This window comes from Dipodomys ordii, unplaced genomic scaffold, assembly GCF_000151885.1.
Source record: "Dipodomys ordii isolate 6190 unplaced genomic scaffold, Dord_2.0 Scaffold46, whole genome shotgun sequence".
Taxonomy (NCBI): domain Eukaryota; kingdom Metazoa; phylum Chordata; class Mammalia; order Rodentia; family Heteromyidae; genus Dipodomys; species Dipodomys ordii.
In genome coordinates this window covers 11,017,906-11,025,441 of record NW_012267262.1, presented here as the reverse complement: position 1 = coordinate 11,025,441, position 7,536 = coordinate 11,017,906, and the positions used below count along the sequence as shown (strand labels likewise).

At 41.4% G+C, this 7,536-nt stretch overlaps 1 protein-coding gene across 1 annotated transcript in view; it reads right to left on the bottom strand.

The window, feature by feature from the left end:
- Window positions 1-7,536, bottom strand: part of Depdc7 (DEP domain containing 7) — a 24,459-nt gene that overhangs the window by 16,621 nt on the left and 302 nt on the right. The window lies entirely within an intron of this gene.

Sequence of the window (7,536 nt, the reverse complement as noted above, 5' to 3'; positions counted from 1 at the left end):
ATGATTCCAGAGTCTCCAGGCATGATTCAGTTCTGCTCTCTCAGGTCCCCTCTGTTCTCACTGACCATTAATTCCCAACTATTGCACCTTGGGTATTTCCCCTCAAGCATCACCACCCACAGACCCAAACTAGCTCATGTTCATACAGACACTGTAATACATAATCTACCCTTGACAAGTACATGTGCCAAAACCCACACTAGGATAACCTGTTTGTTTTTTTTTAATGCTGACCTCACCAGATGAATGTAGACCCCCACATGCTGGTTTGAAATATATTTACCATCATCTAAGAATAAAAATGAATATTGGTATAGCAGATCATAGTCTAAAAAGATTGATGGCTTCTAATTTCCACACAGGATTCAAAAGACTAGAAAGTATACAATGAAGGCTTTGTGACTCTAGCAATCAGAATTTAAGCCTACAGCTTGTCCTCACTTGCATAAGAGCTGGAAAACTCATTAACATTCATTACTATCTATGTCTTTAGGCTTTCCTATATATATATTTGGTCAAGCATGTTCTAAAAGCATCTTGACGAAAGGAATCTAAGAGTCTACAGATTGGCTTCAGAAAGCCTGCCTACGAGCTTTCAGTTCTAGAGTTTGGTTTCTTCATCAGTTAATACAACAGATAAACACTACATTTAATAAAGATTGACTTCAGGTTTCAACTGTTGACCACAGGAATTTAAAGACTGAATTTGAACTGCCTGTATTTTGATGTAGGCGTCAAATACCAGATAGAATATGACAAGCCTATAGATGAGAAGCCATGGGAACACACTTGACCTTTGCAGATATAAAACTCAGAAGGTGGTCTAACAAGGATCTCAGAAACTAGCTTTTTTTTTGGTTGGTCGTGGGGCTTGAACTCCAGGGCTGAGTGCTAGCACTGAGCTCTCTTTTTGATTTTGTTGTTGTTTGGGTCTTTTTAAGTGTATTTTTTTTTTGTCTCTTTCTTTTCTGGTACTAGGGATCAAACCCAGTATGTTGTACTTGCTAGGCAAGCGCTTGCCACTGAGCTACATCTTAGCCCTCCCTGAGCTCTTTTGCTCAAAGCTAGTGCTCTACTACTTCCAGCCCCAGTGCCACTTCCAGTTTTCTGGTGGTTAACTGGAGATAAGAGTCTCACAGACTTTTCTACCCTGGCTGGCTTTGAACTGCAATTCTCAGAGCTCAGCCTCCAGAGCAGCCAGATGGCATGAGCCACCGGTGCCCAGCTTGATTCAGAATCTAAACCAGATCTCTTAACATTACACATGTTCCTAAGCTCTCAATTAAATCTAAGCTAGTAAACATTGATTTTTCCAGCAGTCACATCCTTTTTTGCTTGAAAATAATAGCTATTTGGCACAATCAAGACCTACCTTTCATATATAAGTGAACTCTACAGATAAAGGCTACCCATAGTAAGGCAGTTAAACTTCAAAGAGAATGTTGATGTTTATGTGAAATACTGCTAATTACCAACTTCATGATTAAGAACAATCAAGTTACTACTAATAACTGCTTAAAAGTCAAGTCATAAAGGAGCCATGACAAGAAAGTACACTTATTCAAAAGTTATACATGGCACCAACCATGCAGTTAACAGCTCCAGCCTTACTGTGAAAACCTACCTTAGGCTTAAATAATATTGTAATCAATCACTTCAGTGAGATTATACTAAATACTTCTCTAAGTAGATAAGTATATATTTTATAAAACTGGATTCCAAGGTTCACATGCATATAGAATTAAGAAAACATGCTACTTCCAGGTGAACATGCAAAAAAATTTGTTTTTAATCTCAGGCTAACATCTAGAAAATGACAAATGATAAAATTATCAGGCTGTATAAAAAATAAAGAATTCAGATATCTTTTTATCCATAAAACTTAAAGACACAACAAGTGAGTGCCTTATTTCTTTTAAATCTCCTTATTGTTTGAAAACGTTGAAATTATCTAGCTACTTTGTATGCATACGTTTGCTGGCGCTAGTAGTAGGGCTTCACATGCTTGTCTTTTCCCACTCAAGGTTCTACCACTTGAACCACAAATCTACTTCAGTTTTTTTTTCCCCTTGGTTCTGGTCCTGGGACTTGAACTCAGGGCCTGGGCACTGTCCCTCAGTCTTTTTGCTCAAGGCTAATGTTCTAACACTTGAACCACAGCTCTACTTCTGGCTTTTTGTGGTTAAGTGGTGATAGGGTTCTCATGGACTTCTCTGTCTGAGCTGCCTTTGAACCACTATCCTCAGATCTCAGCCTCTTGAGTAGCTGGGATTACAAGCATGAGCCAACAATGTCTGGCCACCCTCAGCTTTTTGCTGATTCTTTGGAAATAAGAGTCACATACAGTTTTCTGTTTGTACTGCCTTCAGAGATCCTGAGTAGCTAGAATGATAGGCATGAGCCACCAATGTCCAGTATTTAACTGCTTATTTATTTCCCATCATGAACCACCAAGGCTCAGCTCAGAAACATTGATTACTTTCCAGGGACTGTCTTAAGTATGAAGAATAAAAACACAATTGAGATAAGGCTTGTGTTTGGTGAAAACAGAGGAATACATTAAAGAAACTCTACTACTAAAACTACTGAAAAAAACATTCTTAAAGAAAGGGTAAACTCCCAGTGGTTCCCCATGAATCATTTAACCTCCCAAGGGACACATGTGGAGACATTTTGGTAATGACAATAGGGTGGAAAGTGCTAGTAACAACTTACTGACAAAGGCTAGGGATGTTGCTGAACATCTCAAAATATACAGCACAGAAGTGTCAAGAGTGCCCAATTAGGAAGCCTTAAGTTGACTGAATACTATTTAGACATGGAGGCTGGGAATCTGGCTTAGTAGTAGAGTGCTGGTCTGGCATGCATGAAGCCCTGAGTTCGATTCCTCAGTACCACATACACAGAAAAAGCTGGAAGTGGTGCTGCAGCTCAAGTGGTAAAGTGCTAGCCTTGAACAAAAGAAGCTCAGGGACAGTGCTCAGGCCCAGAGTTCAAGTCCCAATACTGGCCCAAAAAAAAAAAAAAAAGAGAGAAAGAGAAAAGCAACTACTTAGACATGGAAATGTGTGCTGATGCAGTGTTCACAGTGCTAGTTGCTGCAAATGTAGTGAGAGCAATGCAAGCTGGTACAGATGGCTCATGCCTATGATCTTAGCTACCCCAGGAGGCTGAGATCTGAGGATCATGGTTCAAAGCCCATTTGGGCAGGAAAATCCATTAGACTTATCTCCAACTGACTTATAAAATGCCAGAAGTGGAGTTATTGATCAAGTGGTAGGGTGCTAACCTTAAGCAAAAAGGCCTGTAGATAGTGACCAGGTCCCAAATTCACATTCCAAGACCAATACACGTACATACACACACAGACACACACATACGTACACATACACATACATACACATACACACAGTAACATAGATTTCAGAGGCTCAGAGAATGCAACCTTGGGTAAACTGCTTAATTCTTCTGTTGTAAAACAGAGCTAACTGCTCTCTGTTATTGAGAAGACATAATATGGCTATATATTTTAATATGGCTAAAAGTGTACAACAATGAACAGATGAATAACTAAAACCAGGGAGCAAAACTGTTCCAGTTTAGAGCACCCTAAAGAGTCAGGACAACTCAATGTAATTAACCTGATAACTTGCATGGGATCTTGGAGGAGCAAAAAGACACTAGGCAAAAACTAAGGAAATTATTGGTATGTGATTATTTAACTAATGTGCAAATAGATCATATTAATGTATAAACAAAGAAATTAAGTTTAGGACATATGGGAACTTTTTTTTTTTTGGCCAGTGGTGGGGCCTGAACTCTGGGCCTGGGTGCTGTCCCTCAGCAATTCAACTCAAGGATAGAGCTCTACCACTTGAGCCACAGTGCCACTTCTGGCATTTTCTGCTTATGTGATGCTGAGGAATCGAACCCAGGCCTCATAGATGCGAGGCAACCACTCTACCACTGAGCTACCTTCCCAGCCCCAATATGTGTTAACTTTATGACCTTTTCAAATCTATTTTAGAATCTTTTTTTTTTTGTTGTTGTTGGTCATGGGGCTTGATCTCTGGGCCTGAGCACCGTCCTCGAGCTCTTCAGCTCAAGGTGAGTGCTCTACCACTTAAGCCACAGTGCCACTTCCAGTTTTTTGGTGGTTAATTTGAGATAAGATTCTCATGGACCTTCCTGCCTGGGCTGGCTTTGAACCCTGATCCTCAGATCTCAGTCTCCTGAGTAGCTAGGATTACAGGCGTGAGCCACCAGCATCTGGCTTAGAATCTTAAATTTATCCCAATAGTAGAAGAGTGGTAACTTCCTACCTCTTCCTTTCTGTGAACTTGAGAGGATTCAGTCCTTAACCTCAAGCTTACCCCATTCCTACTCCTGACTGAATAATGATGCCAAACTCTGAAAGCAATGTAGTCAAATACCACTAGAAGGTGAAAAACCATAATGTAACACATACCAGAGGGCTTAGCTCTTCATCAGAAAATAAATCTATAAACCCTAAATCAAGTCTCCCCCTGGACATGATGACATACACCTGTAATCTCAGTACTCAGGAGGTAAAGTCAGGAGGATTTCCAGTTCAAGATGAGCCTGGGTAGAAGACCCTGTCTCAAAAAGTCAAGGGTAAAGAATGTAGCCCAGTGGTGGAGCAGTTGCTTAACGTATGTAGAGCCCTGAGTTCAATCCCCAGCACAGGGGGTATACAGATACACATGCTCCTTTTATTTTTTCCAAAGGAGATTTTAAAACAATATTTACAGAATTTTCAAATCAAAAGGAAAGTACAGGGGCTGGGAAGGTGGCTCAGTGGTAGAGCGCTTGCCTTGCATGCATGAGGCCCTGGGTTTGATTCCTCAGCACCACATAAGCAAAAAGAAAAAAGCTGCAAGTGGCGCTGTGGCTCCAGTGGTAGAGCGCTAGCCTTGAGCTGAAGAGCTGAGGGACAGCGCCCAGGCCTAGAGTTCAGGCCCCACGACCGGACCAAAAAAAAAAAAGAAAAGTACATTTGTTGGACAGTAACCAAGTTCACAAAAACGGAAAACTGGATTTGGGGTGTTAAAACCAAGAAGCTGTGACTGAAAGGGGGAAAAAAACATCCTTCCTATTATTACTGAAAAGAAGATTGCAACACTTTAGCAGGATATTAGTTTTGGTAGTCCAAAGTTTATTTTCCTCCAATTTGGCATTAACAGATATGCTGACAAGAGATTGCTTCTGAAGAAAGGTTTTAGGCAAGTAAAAAATATATTTATACAAAGTAAGTCTTTACTGACAAAAACAACTTTGAGTTATGTAAGAAAAGTAACAAAAGCAGGCATTGGCCCTATTTTAATTCATACAGGGACTAATGGAATAGCATGTGGGAAGTACTTTGAGCTCCCTGGAAAATTGACACCGGGGAAATTCAAAGAATTAGGTTACAGTATACAGGGAAAACACGATAACTAAGCAGGTTAATCTGTCTACTAAAAGACATGTGTCTTGTAAGTTCTGACTAAAGGTTAACATATAAAGCTCATTCCTTCTACAGGAACTAATTCCCTGGTCACTCTAGCCCCTCTGAGGTAGGTAAGAGTTACTAATCTGTGGAAAAGAAAAAATAGAAAGCTGTTGCCAGATCACACAGAAAGCAAATGGCAAAGAACCAAGAACCCTTGGCTCCCATTACCTTGCTCACTAGGATTGTGACAAGGCAACACAAGGTGGAAGAGGAGTTAATTAACAGTGATCACAAAGAGGGATTCCTGGGAGCAGGTAAAACAATAGATCGAACAATGGGCCCACTCTGTCCCTGCACCTGGTATATGTGATGGTCTTTTTTTTTCTTTTGGAGGGGGGCATGAACTCAAGGCCTAGGCTCTGTCCCCAAGCCTCTCTGTGCTCAAGGCTAGTTATCTACCACTTGGAGCCACAGCTGCAGGTCTGCTTTCTCTGTTTATGTAGTTCTAAGGAATCAAACCCAGGGCTTCATGCATGCTAGATAAGCACTCTACCACTAAGCCACATTCCAGCCAGGGAGGGTCTTTTTCTTTGACTAAAATCAACTATACAGTCAGCTCTTCAGCTCTTCCCTCTGAGAGGGGGGTGAGAGTGGGAGGTGTTTTGTGTTTGAAGTCAGAACTCTGTGTGTGTGTTTGAAGTCAGAGCCCTGGGCACTGTCTCTTAGTTTAGCTTTTTGAACTCAGGGCCTGGACGATGTCTCTGAGCTCTTCTGCTGAAGGATATTGCTCTACCACTTTGAGCCACAGTTCCACTTCTGGTTTTTGAGTGGTTAATTGGGGATAAGAATCACACAGGATTTTTCTACCAGGACTGACTTCAAACTGTGACCCTCAGATCTCAGCCTCCTGAGTAACTAGGATTATAAGCATGAGTCACTGGAACTCAGCTAAGTTTCTGAATAAGTATTTCTCTCACATCACCAAAGAAATCTGTTCATTAATGACAAAGGCCAGGAATGATTGATATTTTTTGTTATCTGAGGGGACAGAGCATTGTGCTTTTGATCAGGTAAAATTTAGAAATTTCATTTACTCGGGAAAGGCCTAAAGATTTCAAGGCTTTTAAATATCACTTGGTTTTAAATTCTCCAGTTTTCTAATATTTCCCTTTTCTTCAACAATATAAATCAAGGAGATAGAGTGAACCTAGCCAGTAGGTGCTTGAATCTGTTAAGTGGAAGTAGAATATGGTCAATTTTACAGTTTCAGAAAAGCCAAGATGAAAAGTAGCTCTCTATCACGAGTTATCGTTAGCATTTCTGAAGATTAAGAAGAGTATGAAGTCAAACACAAGAATGGAGTCACAGAGATGTGTCTATTTGACACAGAGTAAAGAAGTCACCGTTTTATTGAGTGGCATTTTTCAAATTTTGTGTGATAGGAAATCAAGCCTACAACACACCACACAGCAGCTCCAGAAAGGGGAAAAAGTAGTAAATTATTCAATTAACCAATCGACCGAAAAACAAAACAAAGACAAAAACGAAGCTTTATCTGGATATCTTAGCAGTCACCTGAGTTACCCTATATACCAACTTACAGATTAGGCTAGGGTCAGAATTTTAGAGCAGATCGTCTGATTTTGTCCATTTGTTTGAACATCTGTGAAGAAATCAAGATCCTAAACCAACTGCCCACCAAAAGATACGACTAAGCTGGTGGCAGAATTCAGCACCCGATTTCTCAATGCCAAGTAATTAGTGATCAAAGGGGGAGTGGCTCAAAAAAGAAAAAAGAAACTGATTCGCAGAAATAGTGATTATGGAGAACATTCCAGCTAGGAAAATTTACACCACAGAAACTTGTCATCTGGGCAATGAAGTGTCCAGGAGATGCCCGCAGCGCTCCGGGGTCTGTGCTGGGGACAGGGGGAGCGGGAGAATGGGGAACCCCGCCCCCCACCCCCCTGTCCCGGGTCACCGCGCTCTCCACGGTCAGGACGCGGAATCCACCCCGCGGATCCCCCGGCGAGCGCCGGGCAACTTCGTGAGAAGCTGGGCCAGGGCGGGCGGCGGGGCGGAGT